Source organism: Glycine soja, chromosome 4, assembly GCF_004193775.1.
Source record: "Glycine soja cultivar W05 chromosome 4, ASM419377v2, whole genome shotgun sequence".
NCBI lineage: Eukaryota > Viridiplantae > Streptophyta > Magnoliopsida > Fabales > Fabaceae > Glycine > Glycine soja.
The window spans coordinates 24,882,844-24,899,960 of NC_041005.1; positions in this window are offsets into that span (position 1 = coordinate 24,882,844).

Consider the following 17,117-nt stretch of genomic DNA (forward strand, 5'->3'; position numbering starts at 1 on the left):
GGAAAACATCCCTTTTGACCTGCCTCACACAATTTACATCAACATTCTTCACACCACCAATACGTTGGGTGGATATGAAGATATCTTATATTCACCCCAGGTCAACAAGATTCTTTGGGAGCAAGGTGTGTATTAGATTTTCAATATTGAACTGGATGAGTAAATGAAGAATGCCCTTATGTTCAAGGGGCTGATGATTGTCGTGTAGTAGAACTTTGGTGCTTCTAACATCAAAGGTGTCGCAACCTACCCTTTGATGGGAGGGCAAGGCGGGATAAAAAGTGCGTCTTCTCACGAAGAAAATGCGTGGAGTCGCCACCAACGTTTATTCGAGGGAAACGTTAGAAAAACCAAAAAAGGCAAAGGTTTGTGGATTTTGAATGAACAGGGGACGGTAGCCATTAATCTATTATGCAAAACATGACTTCAAAATTATGTATTTTCCCTTTTTATGTTTATTATTTTTTTGGGGTCGACAAAGGTGTTGCCCTTGCTCCTACATGTCCTCTGGTGCGATGAGGAATTCAGACCTACGTAGTTCTTTAAGTTGGAAAATTTATGTGTTACATTGATTTTATGTCTTTTGAAAAATGGATTTTAATTGCAAATAAAAGTCATTTAAGGCGTTGGACCTTGAAATGATCTCAAGCAATATTTGATGAAATGAAGAAGTTTATGAGTTGGTTTTATTTTGGTTTTTGCTTATTAACCTTCAACCTTTTTTAAAGATAACTTGCAGCACTAATGATCGGTTAAAACTTACTTTACAAAAGAAAAACGATTATCAATGATAGGAGAAGGAGATGAAGATGCACTGTGGCGTCCCTAAATTAATGACTGGTTTAATAGTAATGATTTAAATAACAAAAACCATGGTAGATTTTTTTTTCTTTTTCATTTCTTTCTCTTTTCACAATAATTAGGTTCAGAAGGAAAATCCTCACTATAGAGTCCTGAATGGCCAGTTCACAACTCTATTCGGAGTCATTTCTTTCTTACCACTCGTAATCTCTAAACTATTTTGCTGTTTCAAAAGGAAGAGTATACCAGCCATTACTTTAGGTCGTCACATGAAAATAATAAAATAAAATACGGTCGGTAAACCCTTTTGCAAATAAAGTTTGCTAATGCTTTCTTTTCAAATAACAAGGTTAAACATAAGTACATTCATCATTTAATAGCTGTCCAAAATATGGGAGTTTTACAAAATACATAGTGTCATCCAGAGCAAAGGTGTCCACAGTGGTGGCTTCAGCCACATGTATACAATCATCAAATTCCTATACAACAGGTCTACCCATACAAAAACAAAAGAGTAAACCTAACAGTCAGTCCTAGATACACCCACCCTCAAAAGTATACAAAACTAATCCAATGAGCTGTCTACTATGATGAAGAGCCTCCACTGATCGCCATCTGTCCAGGACCACTATCCTCCGTAGAGTCTGCCTCAGATGCCGACATGACGTCCTCGGGAGAATCCACCTCAGGGAGTGGGTCCTCATCACCCTCTAGAAAGTCAAGAGCATCCACAGCAGGCTCAGGAGGTGGCTCCTCGGGATCCTCCTCAGGGTCTTCCTCGGATGACGTCACCTCGATCACTTGGATTGGCTCCACTAGACGGTATGGTGTAGGCGTGAGTAGTATCCACTCCACAGTACGCTGAAACGTGCGCACGGGTTCATCTGGATGCACCAATGAAGTAGACATAAATCGAATCATGCCCCAAAATCGGCACCTCGTGTTGCCTTCGAGGGTCTCCCAAGCTCCCTCTAGGCACTCGATCTCCACTCGATCATGGATTAGCTGCGCCGCCATCACGATATACAAGAAAGAAAAGAAAGGGGTAGACTTTTTCACAAGAATCTAACTATGCCGCAACACAATGCGTCTCATAACCACTACATGCAAGTAAAAGGGGTATCTTAAGGCTTTTCATCTCTGGTAATCGATTACACAGCCTTGGTAATCGATTACCAGAGGCCAAACTCGAATTACACAGCTTCAGGACATGAAAACCTGAAAAAGGCACTGTGTAATCGATTACACCTACCTGGTAATCGATTACCAGTGACCCATTCCTCTGTGTAATCAATTACACAGTCTAGTAATCGATTACCAGAGGCCTCCATAGTCTTCCAGTTCCCTTTTTGAAGCCTGGTAATCGATTACACCCCTTGGTAATCGATTACCAGAGGCTTCCCTAGCTTCCTGACCTCGTTTTCAAGCCTGGTAATCGATTACACACCTTGGTAATCGATTACCAGAGACTATCTTAGCCTCCTGTCTTCATTTTTAAGCCTTTTAATCGATTACCCACCCTTGGTAATCGATTACCAGAGCCCATATCCCATATATCAATCAAAGTTCACAGCTGGCCAACCACCACACAAGCCTCCTTGCTTTGTGGTCTTTGTTCCTTTTATCTGTTGACTGCCAGGAGCTCGCCTGTTTAGGTACATCACAGGTTCTCACTGATTGACTATGCCCGGGTTGGGTCGGGATTGGTCAAGCTTGGTTTTGGGCAATAGCACCCCACCTGACGTCCCCAAGGTCTCCTGACCCCCGCGACATATCTCCAGGTACCACTCTGTGGTCAACGAATAAAAGCAGGAAGTTTCACCCTTCTACACTTCCTCATCTCAAGCTTGTAGGATTATGGGGTACCCATCACATGTGGTACTAGGTGGCGGTCGGGCGATGGTGCACAACAAGTTTTTCCACATCCACAAATCGCGCATAAACCCACCATCCCCTGTTGCCCACCGCCAACTAAGCTCACGTACTCCCATGTAGCCCATATCCTTGTTTCTCTCAACACCGGGTCCCCATCAATCCTCCCAAGCTTCCCCAACATCCAAGTAATTCAACATCCAAATCATCACAAACTAACAAACCAAGCAAAACAGGGCAAAGGCAGAAAACTCTGCCCAAAACTCAAACCAAAATCACAGCTTTTTCTCACTTAAAGACCCCAGTAACATTTCCTTCGTTCCAATTCGTTAACCGTTGGATCGACCCGAAAATTTTACTGGAAGTCTCTAGTACATAAGTATACATTTTGACCGTTGGGATCTACTAGAAAACATCCATAACTCATTCTGTACTACTCTTTCCACAGCCAACCACACAAGCATTTTTCTGCACAAAGCCAAAATTCTGCTGCACCTATTTGACAGCAAAATTCTGCATAAGTGCAGATTTTCGAAAACCACTTTTGCCTTCATCCAATTTTGCCCAAATTGAATCCTACAAGTCCTAAATCATGTACCAATCATGTCTAAACCAAGGACAAACTTCAAACCACAGCAACACAAAATCTAGGTATCCAAAATCCCTCAATTTAATGGATTTTCAAGGTTTGAGAAGTGAAATTGAGAATAGGGTAAATTTGAAGCAAACTCTCACCTCACACAAGTCTATAACATCAATTTAAACTTGTTCAAACTGGATTTACACCTAAAATTCCACCGAATCAAAATTTGACTCCTCAACACCCAAATTTACCCTAGAAATGGCTCTTTGTTCACTTTGGTCATTTGTTTTTCTCTCTAGCACAACCCAAACTTTCTCATAAGTCCTAAATGGCATTTCATGCTAGGATTTACTCACTCTAACCTCTAAATACTACCAATTCCAGATTTGGCCTTCCAGCTCTCAAAAATCCATTCTTTTTCCACTCATAACACCATATTCTCACCTTCTAACCCTAGGTTAATTCTACCCTTCATCTCTAACAGTTTTCCATAAGCAATTTCAGCACATAAACATCACAAGCATCATCATAAAAACCCTAAAACAGAATGGGTATGTTTAACTCATCCAAACATGGCAAGTTCAACATGCTTTCAACAAATTTCTTCACAAATAACTATCATGAAGCAGAAACCTAGCAAAGATACCCATCATATCTCCCAAAACCCCATACCCACGAAAATCAAGAGGGAAAGAAGTCCACCCAAACCTGAAATCTCGAAGTCCCACACGTAGAGACGCGCTTCACGACTCCGAAAATGCCCTCCTTTCGCGATTTGGAGCAGAAATGATGGCCAAAGGTTGGAGCTTTGTTTGGAGCTTCAATGGAGAATGAAGGAGAAAGAAAAGCAACGTGAGGGAGAGGGAGAGAGAGCTTATGAAAATGTGGGGCTGAGTGAGGAGAGAGAGAGTTGCTTTTTGGTTTTAAAAAAAAAAGGTTTTTTCCTCTTTTCTTATTATTTTATTTAAGCTATGCCACATGTCTCCATTTGAGTGGAGCAAAAAGGGCCCACTTTCTCTATTGATTGTGACCCATACACAGCCACAGAAAGTGAGAAAAATCTGACCTTTGAAATGCTAAAATCCTGCCTCGGTTTGCGTGTCGTTTCTCTGGTTCCAGTTCTTCGCGTTTCTCTGCGTCCGTCGGGGCCAGTTTTTGAAAGTAGGCAATATATATATCAAAACACTCAGAATAAAACCCCGAGCGTGGTTCAGAGGTTGGTTTCGTTAAATTTTAAGTCGCACGCAAAACGATGATTTTTAGACTAATTAATTAAGAATTAACCCATAACCTCCCATTTATGGATTTCTCTTCCTTAATTAGCCTAACTCATGTATCTTGCCCCCACTATTCCTACTTCTACCAAGAACATATAGGCATATACACTGAATAATACTTATATATATATATATATATATATATATATATATATATATATATATATATATATATATATATATATATATAATCATTCAAAATACATTGTTTTCAAAAATTCCGGGTAGAAATTTCTAGGATGTTACATGCACAAAACAATAAAGAGGACCTCTAAGGGTCCATACATCATGTTCAAATCCTTAAAGACAAACACTAACCAAATGACGAATGAAGAACGATGTAGAAGTCGATTACGGTCGCAATTCGGTGGCACCTCAGCCATATTTTTCTCTCTGATTTCTCTCAATGGTGGACCTTGGAACCCTTTGCTCAACCTACCTCATGCCTTTCTATAGCAAAAGATGGCATTAGGGGTCATGGCAGCTCGGCCAGGGAAGTTGTTGCTTCAACCTGAAGTAACCTTGCTCGCCCAGGTGAGCTCAGCTCGCCCCGGTGAGCTAGTTACTTCACCCTTAAGCCATTTGGGGTCCCAGGCGATCCAGAGGCTAGCCTAGGCGAGCCAGGGTTCAAAACCCCCTCTGAAATGACCCTTTTGCCTCTCCCTTTCAGTATCTTTCGCATTCTTGATCAAAACATTGAATGATCATTTATTTTGCACTGTAACTGGTGTTTAACACCGTAAGTCAACCAACAAGGATCAAAAGATCAACAAATGATAGTCCCCGAATGAAATTAGGGTATGCCAGTTGCTCCTATTTACTTATCTTTTATTGGAAATAAAAGGGAAGTAAAGATAAGGACACTAATTTCGTTCGAGCGATCTTACTATTTGACCGTGCAGTTGGTGAAAACCAAGGAAGTGAAGCTGAGAAAACATGAGGACATTGAAGTTCTATAGAGCGGAAGACATCTGAAGTCTGTTTTTCTTTCTTTTTTTTCAAAGCATAGAAACAGAGGACGTCTAGTCCTATGAAGCACAAACAAGGACATTGAGTCCTATAAAAGACAAAAGACATTGAAGTCTTTGAAATGTAAATGATGACATTGTAGTCTTTTGAAAGCGTAAATGACTGAAGACATTGAAGTCTTTTGAAATGCAAATGAAGACATTGTCGTCTTTTGAAAGCATAAATGACTGAAGACATTGAAGTCTTTTGAAATGTAAATGAAGACATTGTCGTCTTTTGAAAGCGTAAATGTTTGAAGATATTGAAGTCTTTTGAAATGTAAATGAAGACATTGAAGTCTTTTGAATGTAAGTGACAGAGGACTTTGAGTCCTATGAAAGCATAAAGACAGAGGACTTTGAGTCCTTTGAAAGATAAAGATGAGGACTTTGAGTCCTATGAAAGATAAAGGCAAGGACTTTGAGTCCTATGAAAGATAAAGGCAAGGACTTTGAGTCCTATGAAAGATAAAGGCGAGGACTTTGATTCCTATGAAACAAGCCAATAGGCACTAGTACCAAAGGGCTCAACCTTATGAGAAAGCAAGAGATTCACTCTTTTAGAGGGCCTCTCATCCTAAACTTAAAAGATAGGACATTAGATTTGAGAAATTGATATATAAAGAGAAATCTATGCACTTATAGCCTAATATGAACATGAATTTTTTTTGGGATGTAGATGTATGCAACCTTCATCTTGAAATGCTAGTAATGCAAAAGGTTTGTAATGCTCATGACATTCTTTCCTATTTTGTGATTTTGATTTTGATTTGATCTTTTTTGCTTCCTTTTGTGGAAAACACAAATTGATTGTCTCTTTTTTTGAAAGATGTGATAACTCATGCAACCTCATCCTATCTTTTTGCAAATCTCTTCGGGGATTCTCTCAAAGTGTATGTTTTGCTTGATTTAGTCACTTGATAATTTTTGAGTGACGACAATGGAGTCGTTTGACATTTAACCAATCAATTGAAATGTTGATCCTAGGGTTTTCCCCTTTCTTTTTTAAAAACTTCGATTATTCTGCACAACAATAAAACATAAGGCTTTGGGATCGATCATGTGCCCCATTGAAGGATGGCAATGGATTGTCACACTCTGGTATGTGACCAAGTGAAACTTTCCTGATTTAAGGTCATAGAGTGATGCCAAGGGTATGTCGATCCCACCGAAACTTGATGACATGAACTGATCCCAAAAGAATTTATACAACAAAGGCCACCCTTGGATTCAAAAGAAATCCTAAGGAATCTGCATGAGCGACTAACATCAAATGTACCCTACTATCACAATTCTCTTTGGGCATTTTCCCTTAGTTCCTGGTCGAATGAGTTTTCTTCTCAAATGTGCAAGTACAAAACCTCGATGATTCTCCTTTTTTTATATATTTTTTCAACAATCATAAACGTGTGCGGGTTTGATTCCAGAATCCCAACTTAAAAGCAAAATTAGTCATTCCTTGATCCACATGGACTTTATTGGACTTGTAACGTGGTCAAGGGTAAGAGGGCTATGAAAGAAAGGATCAGAGAGGCCCAAAGAGAAGAACAAAGATGAAAGATTAAAAAAATACAAGTGGTGAGGATGTCTCCTTCACCTCTAGGATCTCACAATCACTCACAAACTCATCTTAAGCTTTCAAATCGACTCCTGCTTCAAGCTTTGGTCTCTGCAGATCTTTACATAGCAAAATCTCTCAAAACTCTCTGGAACTTGGACCTTTCTCTCTCTAGAAACCCTAGACATGCAAACTCTCTCTCTAAAATCTGATTTCAGGCTTAAATAGGTGGCCTTGTTCGTGCTCGTGCGCTTAGCGCACTTATGGACCGCTTAGCGCACGTTAGTGAATTCTGGCTTAGCGCATGACTTTCTCGCTTAGTGGATGAACTGAAGCAGTGCGCTTAGTGAGATGAAGCGGTGCGCTTAGCGAACCTGTACAGCTCATCTTCTTCCAGAGTCTTCCTCGCGCTTAGACCATGAGTGTTGCGCTTAGCGGACGCTCGCTAAGCCAGCAGATTGACTTAGCGAGAAGGTGAAAAACAACACTTTTCAAAGCTTTCCTAATTAACTTGAAATTGAGAGAAAATGATTATTAAACACACAAAATGGAAGTACTAAGTATTTATTACCTATATTTAACAAAAATACTTGTAACACTACAAAATAACCATAATTTGGAACAGTTTGATATAATTTACACAGGTTTTATACACAAAAGTTAGTTGTTTTCACCGACTAACAATCTTCTACGCGTTTAGCCATGAATTGATGCGCTTAGCGGATGGCTCACTATGCCAGAGAATTGGCTTAGCGAGCGGCTCAAAATCAGCACTTCCACCAAACTTGCTTAATTAGACTGAAATTGAAAAGGAATGATCATTAAATACACAAAATGGGGATACTTAGTACTTATTACCTATATTTAACAAAAAGTAATTACAACACACTACAAAATGACCATAAATGGGAGGAGTTATATACAATTTACACAAGTTTCTTACACAAAAGTTAGTCGTATTATCCGACTAACAGTGGCTAGGTGAGCATAAGAGTCTTTATTGGGCAAACCATGAAACAAATTATTTTGAATCAACTATATCAAGGAAGGAGGATATGTAATTTTCAGAGCTTGAACTTCTGGCTGTGCAATACTAGTGAAAAATTGTGGCACAATAAAACTTGAATAATCCTCCAGGGTTACTCTTCTTGGCTCTTCAGCCATGATTGTATCTTCAACTGGTTCTATATGAGAATGCCCTGCAATAGGAAAACTAGAAGATGCCTCAGAAGATCGAGGTTCTTCTTTTGGAGTAGCTACTACTTCTAGATCCTGCAAAAAATTTCTGATTCTCTCTGAATTACGCCTTCTACAGGTGGCGTTAATCTCCAAATCAATGGGAAACAAATCACCTGTAGTAGATCTTCTTTGCATACAAGAAAACAGAACAACAATTATCTAGTTCAAAAGAACAATGAATATACGGTCACTAAAGTATGAACAAAAAGAATCAATGAATTAAAGAGAAAAATATAAAATAATGTCGTAAAACTGAACTAAACTCTTCTTAAATCTAGTTCCCTAGCAACAGCGCCATAAATACTTTGTTGGATTTCCCCTGCAGTTACTTTTTGGTCCACTTTTTATTTATGCAAATATGTTCAAGGTAAATCCGGTTTGCCGGAAAGCGCACTGGATCATCAAGTATTTAAAATTAAAACGGATGAATCCGAGTATCAAACTCAAGGAACTAGTCTAACACAAGGTTAAATTTAGGAATAAGGCAATGTTGAACGAAACATTGATAATTGATGATTTAAAACAGGAGTAAACTAAGTCTAGGCTAAAAACAGTAAAAATTGCAAGTAAATAAAATTGACAGCAGTAGGTAGAAGTGTTGGGTCTTTCTAACAGACCAGCTGATGCATATAAAGATGTTTCTCTAATCAATCATGCTTTTGTGTTCTATGTTGTAGCCTAAATTACTAAACCTCAATCCCTAGTAAGACTGAATCAATCCAAGCTTCGTCCTTAGATCCCTCTTGTTGGACTAGGCTCAATTTAGATAGCCCTCCTAGGTTTAGACTAACTTAAACTAGGCTTCATCCTCAGATCCCTCTTGTTGGACTAGACTTAGCTTAAATAGCTTACGAAAGTTTAGACTAATTTAGCCTAAGCTTTGTCCTCAGATCCCTCTTGTTTGGGCTAGACTTAGACGAAACAACATTATTGTAACAACATATTTAAAACCAAAACTTATTCCGCAGATCCCTCTTGTAAGACTAAGTTTCAATTCTGCTTCATTCAAGTTCTAAGGCAACAATACATTTCCCAATGCTAAAATCACCTAACTAGGCACACAAATGGTTGACCAGACCAAGAGCATACAGAATTTAAGCACTAAAAGAAGCATTGGACACAAGAAATACAATCAACTAGATATTAAAATAATTACATAAGCTATTCATTAGAAATCTCCAACAAGGGTGTTTAGCAAGCCATTACAGAAAAACCCCTAATAATAATAATGAGATTACAAAACCTAGGTATCTCTACAAAAGTTGCTCCTCTTGCTGCCTCCAGAGCACTTTTCCCGAAATAGGCACAATGGTCTCTTTGGAATTCTGTGCCTTGAGTATTATAAAAGTTGTGTACCCTAATTCTGCACAAGGCAGACTTTAAATAGGCTATGAATTCGTGATGTTGCACTTAGCACCACCCTCACGCTTAGTGCGAGTAAGTGGATTTGAGCTTAGCGCCAGTCTTGTGCTGAGCCTGGTTGAAGACAACTGCAGTGCTTAGCGCACTGATCTCGCGCTTAGCGCGCTGAAGCTGCGCTTAGCGGTGGATGCGCGCTTAGCCCGCCGATGAGCTAAGCTCAACCGTCACTTTTAGCACTTCATGACTTAGCCTCTTTTTCACCTGAAATTGTATAGATTTCATCATTAAATCCAATAGAAATATTCTAGAGACAGCTTTAACCATAAAATAGGATTTTGTTTACAAAATCAGTGCAAAATAACCATAAATTGGGAACTATACAAGTTTTGGAAAATATTTTCTATACAAAATTTAGTTGTATAAGACGACTAACAGTACCCATGATATTGATGTGGAGTATCATCCTATTTTGTTGATGACCAATCTCCATCAAAGAACCTGGATGGCCACCTTTTGCGGTCTCCCATCTCAACCATATTTTTTCCATCCAAAAGGTGAACCTTGACCTTGCTTAAAGTTAAGGGGACATATTTTAGATGAATCAAATTGTTTTTTAGCATAAATTTAAATATTTATATATATAAAAGTAGATAAGTCACTGGAGGAATTTGTTGTCAAACATAAGAAGAATATCTTTGGTTTTTTGTAACTCATAAAAAGGATATTTTTGGAATTACAAATATTTATGTATATTGATGAGTAAATAATATTGCATGTCATTTTATATTCCTCCTAAATGATTTATTTACAATTAATTAAAATAAAAAAATATCAAACTAAAGGGAGGGTTGAACAGTGTGTTAGATGAATATGGAAAACTTTTTGCAAAGAGTGTGATTTTCTCAAACAAGTATGTCAAAAATAAAGTTTCAATTGTATTGTCCATTGAACAAAAAACCAACTTCGTCAAAATAAGTTTAGAGTATCTTCCAGCTCTATAAATAGATATTTTCAAAGAGATTTTTAAATGCAAACTTGTGTGACTAAATGTGACAAGATATGCACAAGAGAATATAAGTTAAATAGCTCAAGAGCAAAGTGGAAAGACTTAAGTTTATACTGGTTCACTCAACCTGAGCTACATCCAACTCTCCTTCACAATGTTGTGTAGGGTTTTACTGATCAAAGCTTTGTTACAAACAAGTATTTTGTCTTGCCACTCCTAGCTACAATAGTATTCTTTAGATCAATTCTAGCACTCCCTTAGACTCCCCTTGAATGTAGGAACACCCAAGTATTATTTAACACTAAGTCACTCTTTGATTTCACAAACAACAAAGGTTTGACATGAATGCACAGATTCAAAACACTTAAAGAATGGACAACCACTTAAGCGCGAATACAATCAAACTTTTCTAAGCAAAGAATGAAACTTTTGTCATAGGAAAATATTGTCCAATCAAAATTTCAACACTTCAATATATCACTTGCTTGATTTCTCTTCATGTGATTATTGTAAAGCTTCAATTTCCTTTTATATATTTTAGTGAAGAGATTTGTTATGATATTATAGCATGCTTTGAGATGACCATTGTCTCAAAACTATCAGTGATGTGTCACTTTCTTGAGGAGAAAGAAATAGAAAAGAAAAATTCATGTGCTTTTCTTTTGTAGCTAGTACTATATCCTATGAAGCACAAACACCTCTACTGTTCAAAGAGTCATCATGCTGGACACATTTCTGACATTGACACACCCAAACACTTGTTTGACACTTGTCTGAGACTTCTTATTAGGTTTTCAATTTAAAAATGATTTTTTGTTGGCTTGGGTACTTTTGTTGACACCTTTACACAACTTAGACACTTGTAAAAACATATAAAGTTTGTTTTAAAAGATGAATAGAGCATCAATTTAGATATTTTATTATATGTTACTCATATTCCATTTCACTAAAGTCTTTATCTTTGTATGTGTATGCGGTGTTCCCATGTCCTATATTTTAGGCATTAACTGTATCAAAGTGTTAAAACAACAAGAAACACACTAAAAGAGGGGGGGGGGGCTGAATAGTCTGTATATCAAAGATATATAAAATTTTTGTGATATAAAAGATAATAATGTATTAAATACAGGTCATCCACTAAGGATAAAGCAAATATATAATGAAGAGCAGTATGGTTATTCAATGACAAATAAATTAGAGTTCCTAAAATATTTTTTCAAATAAACACTTGGTGTTAAAAGGTGATAGAAAGTGTTATAAGAGTTCTTAATAAACCATTATGGAAAGAAGTAGAAATACTTGATTTATACTGGTGCAATTTTGAGAGAGGAAAAGTTGATAAGTACCCTTTTATTAAAAAATCCTCTCATAATATTTTGTTGGTTCAAGTTTATATTGATGAAATCATATTTTGATCCACAAAAAAATCTCTATGTTAAGAATAAGTACATAACATGCAAAGGATTTTGAAATGTTAATGATGGGAGAGCAGAACTATTTTATTGGTCTCCATTAACAAGTAACATGTATATGCCCTTTTAAGGTGATCTTTGGGCTTTCGTTGAAGTGCATATCCAAAAAAATCTCTTTTTTTTCTACTTTCCTTTTTACTAACTATCTGCATTTCCTTTCACTCTCATCGTTTCATTCCTCTTTGCGAGTTTTGCTGCTTGTAGGTTTTTTTGCTTGGTACTTCATCTTTGATTCTCTTCAATACACAATAATTTCTATTAAAAAAATTCAAAATTCAAAATTCAAATTTTAAATTTTAAATTTTAAATTTTAAATTTCAAATTCCAACTTCCAACTTCAACTTTTAGTAACTTCCCCTTCCAACTTCCAACTTCCATTTTTAACTTTCTACTTCCAACTTCCAAATTTTAATTTTCAATTTTCAAATTTAACTTTTCAAATTTCAAATTTCAATTTTCAATTTAACTTTTCAAATTTCAAATTTCAATTTTCAAATTTCAATTTCAAAATTTCCTTTTCTAAATTTGAAATAGTTTTCTTAAAACATGAAACTAATTTCAAAAGTTTCATAGATTCTTTAAAAACAATCAAAAACTCAATCAGGAACAAACATAAAAAACAATACAATCAAACACACAATCAAAAATACAATCAATCAATCATCAAACACAGTCAATCAAATTCAATCACAATCATCAAGAACAATCTAAACTCAAGTAGAAAACAAGCATCAAAAGTAATCAATCAAAGACAAGTGACCTGTTGGTATCATTTGATATTACTTGTTGGGGTTGTTGATCAAGTGGCCTTTGTTTGTTGTCTCCATATATCACATATTCACTTTGTTGGGGAGAAATGTGGCGTTCGTTTGCTGTCTCCATAAATCACATATTCATTTATCTTGGAGAGAAAAATGAATAAACTTAGATGCATGCCATGTGTTTGGAGAAATTGCTATCAATTTATCGACTTTACTCTTCTCCATTTTCATAGTCTTTCATCATGATACCCAGACTTATGATTTTCTTCTCTGAATCACTTGAATAATTTATGACATTATCTTTCCAAGTGATATATCCTTTCTTTTCTTTCTTCTCTTTGAAATTCATCTTGTCGGATTTTTCCATTCTTCTTTTAAACACAGGACAATTGAATCTCATGTGCCCAAGTTGATCGCACTTAGCATTTAGGGGCTAAAGAGGAATCTTCTTCTTTCTTCTTTCATCATCATCTTCTTTCTTCTCTAGTTTTTTTTTATATAGTTGCATTTCTCTCTACCATTGTAGGAATAAAGGAATCAAATTCAATGGCTTCCCATATCTTTATATCTATGGCTTCTATAAAGATGTGCATTCGGGTTTTCCAATAATGATAACCCTCACCATTGAACATAAGAGCCTATTGATAGAATTTCCCTCAGAAAATGGAAATTTGGATGAGGCCATATCTATTCTTGAAGTTTTTAAACTTTATACAAGAATCCTGCTCTGATACCACTTGTTGGACCTTGTGGCCTCAATAATCTTAAGAGGGATAGGCTTAGAATGCAGAAGAAGCAACAACAATCAATTTAATAATGTTCTATAAACATGCAAGGCAAAATTGATTGCAATAACATAAATGAGATAAGGGAAGAGAGAATGCAAACACAGTTTTATACTGGTTCGGCCACAACCCGTGCCTACATCCAGTACTCAAGCAACCCACTTGAGATTTCCACTATCTTTGTAAAATCCATTACAAAGTCTGAACCACACAGGGACAACCCATCCCTTGTGTTCAGGAATCCTTTACAACAAGAGACTCACAGTCTCTTAACCAATCTCATTGAATAAGAAGAATGGAAGAAGAATTCTCTCTTCAAGAGAAGAATATTACAATGAAGATCACGTAAGAATCCTTATAGATTTTGCAAGTGTTTGGTCAAGGATTTCTTTTGAGAGAGCATTTCACAATGAAGTTCTTTTAGAATCTCTCTCATTGTCTTTTGAGAGGATAAGACATTTTTGCCAAGCAAAACTCTCTCAATCTTTTGAGAGGATAAAACATTTTGATCAATCAAAACTCTCTCATAAAATTCATGCCCAAGTCACCTATTTATAGGCCTTTGATGGCCATTCACAAATCTAATGAAAAGATGTGACTGTTGGCAAATTTTCTAAAAACTTTCCACTGGTAATCGATTACAATGTTTGTGTAATCGATTACACAGTTATAATTTGAAGGGTTATGACTTTTGAATTTGAATTTCCAAAGTTCCGTTGCTGGTAATCGATTACAGACATATGGTAATCGATTACATGTTGAAAATTCAAATTCAAAACATTTTTCAACAGCTATTTCTCAACCCTGTCTTCTGGTAATCGATTACACTTCCTGGTAATCGATTACCAGAGCCTTCCATGTCTTGAAAGCACTTTGTTTTAAGGAAAGGCTTGGTCTTTAGTGAATCTTGAAACAAGGCTTTGTTTGTTGAAGCAATCTTGAATTATTCTTGAAGCAAATGCTTATCATTTGAAGCAGCCTTGTTTGGTTCTTCTTTGGCATCATCAAAATCATGTATGCATACATTCACACCCATGTTTACGTAACGATACTTGTTTTCTGTCCATAATGTCACGAAACCTTACGGATTATGCAATCATCCCTTCTTTGGCTTCTGGAATGTTACGAAACATTACGGATAGCACATTAACACTTATTTTCAACTCCCGACATGTCACGGAACTTCACGGATTGCCTAACGATGGGTGTCAAGTACCGAGAAGTGGTCAAGTGAGGGTCGCATCCCAACAAATAGATGGTCCCTGGACAAAATTAGGGTATGACAATTCCCCCTCTTTACTTGTCTCTTATTGGAGATAAAACGGAAGTAAAGACAAGACACTAATTTCGTTCGACCGGAACATCATTCGGCCGGTCAATCTCCCAGCCAGTGGAACCTGCAAAAATTTTGAAAATGATCAGCACCGAACGACCAACATCATCTTGATACTGCCGAATTCGTTCCTCTCGATTGACGAAAGGCGCAGATGACCATAATAGTATCTCCGCATGTCATCGGGCTCGCCACCTCTGGATGACAAAAAGCGTAGAATGACCATAATATGTCTCTGCGTGCCATCGGACACGATTGTCTCCGAATGGCGAAAAAGTGTGCGGAATGACCATAATTTGTCTTCGCATGTCATCGGGCTCGCTGCCTCTGGATGACAAAAGGGCACAGAATGACCATAATTTGTCTCTGCGTGCCATCGGACACGATTGTCTCCAAATGGCGAAAAGGTGTGCGGAATGACCATAATTTGTCTTTGCATCTCGTCGGGTTCGCCGCCTCTGGATGACAAAAGGGCACAGAATGACCATAATTTGTCTCTGCGTGCCATCGGACACGATCGCCTCTGGATGGCAAAAAGGTGTGCGGAATGACCATAATTTGTCTCTACGCGTTTATCACTCGACTCGCTGCTCCTGAATGACAAAGGGCGCAGAATGACCATAATTTGTCTCTGCGCGTTTATCACTCGACTCGCTGCTCCTGAATGACAAAGGGCACATAATGACCATAATTTGTCTCTACGCGTTTATCACTCAACTCGCTACTCCTGAATGACAAAGGGCACAAAATGACCATAATTTGTCTCTGCGCGTTTATCACTCATCGAGTCTTACAGATAGCAAAAGCATGCGGATGACCATATTTTGTCTCCGCATGTCATCAGGTCCGCCGCCTCTGGATGACAAAAGGCGCAGAATGACCATAATTTGTCTCTGCGTTCCATCGGACACGACTGTGTCTGAATAACGAAAAGGTGAGCGGAATGACCATAATTTGTCTCCGCATGTCATCGGGCTCGCCGCCTCTAGATGACAAAAGGCACAGAATGACCATAATTTGTCTCTGCGTGTCATCGGACACGACTGTGTCTGAATGATGAAAAGGTGAGCGGAATCACCATAATTTGTCTCCGCATGTCATCGGGCCCGCCGCCTCTGGATGACAAAAAGCACAGAATGACCATAATTTTTCTCTGCGTGCCATCGGACACAATTGTGTCTGAATGACGAAAAGGTGAGCGGAATGATCATAATTTGTCTCCGCATGTCACATGACCCCAGGGTCAGTATGACAGAGATTGTGGGGCAACCGACAAAAGCGAGGCTCTTGCTCCTGCGTATCCTCAATGAGGAACTCAGACCTACGTAGTTTTGGATAACTTGTGAGACTAAAATAGTCTCGGTGTTTTCTTCACTAAAATGCGAACATGCTTTAGTAAAGAGACAAAACTTCCAACTAATCCGAGCAACATATGCTTTTTGGATGAAAAACAATGTGTCTACCAGGGAAGGAGAGTATGTTGATGAAATCTTCTCATAACCATAAATGAGATTTTGGATGTTAGCATTTCGCTTCTAAATGACCATTTAGAGGAAACACTGGGTTCAACAAAAATAGAAAAAAATTACTCAAAGTGTATCGATCTCACACAGGTAAGTGTTTCATCCTAATTCCAAACCATAGATATGTCATGACTTGGCTTTGCAAATCATTTCCTATCAAATCAAGGATTACATGCGTGATCATGGATCAATAGAGCTTTTTCTTGGGAATGGTTTGTTTTTTTTGTGGGAAATTTGGCTTTGAGTGTTCTCGGCCTTTTCCTTTTCTGTTTTTGTTCAATGCGAGGTGAACAAGCCATCGACGCACATGATTTTGGTTGGGAATCAAAGGAAGAGGACCACTTTAGGTCGTGGTTTCCTTTTCCCCCTCTTATTTTTTTTACTTGGTGACAATTTTGTATTGTTTAGATATTGTCTGGTCCAAAGACCTTTCTGGATATTTCTTTTGTTTTCTTCCGATCCTTGATCGGGAATTTTCTTTCCTCTTTTTTTTTTCTTTGCTTTCTCCCACTCTTTGATTGGGAATTTTCTCCTTTTC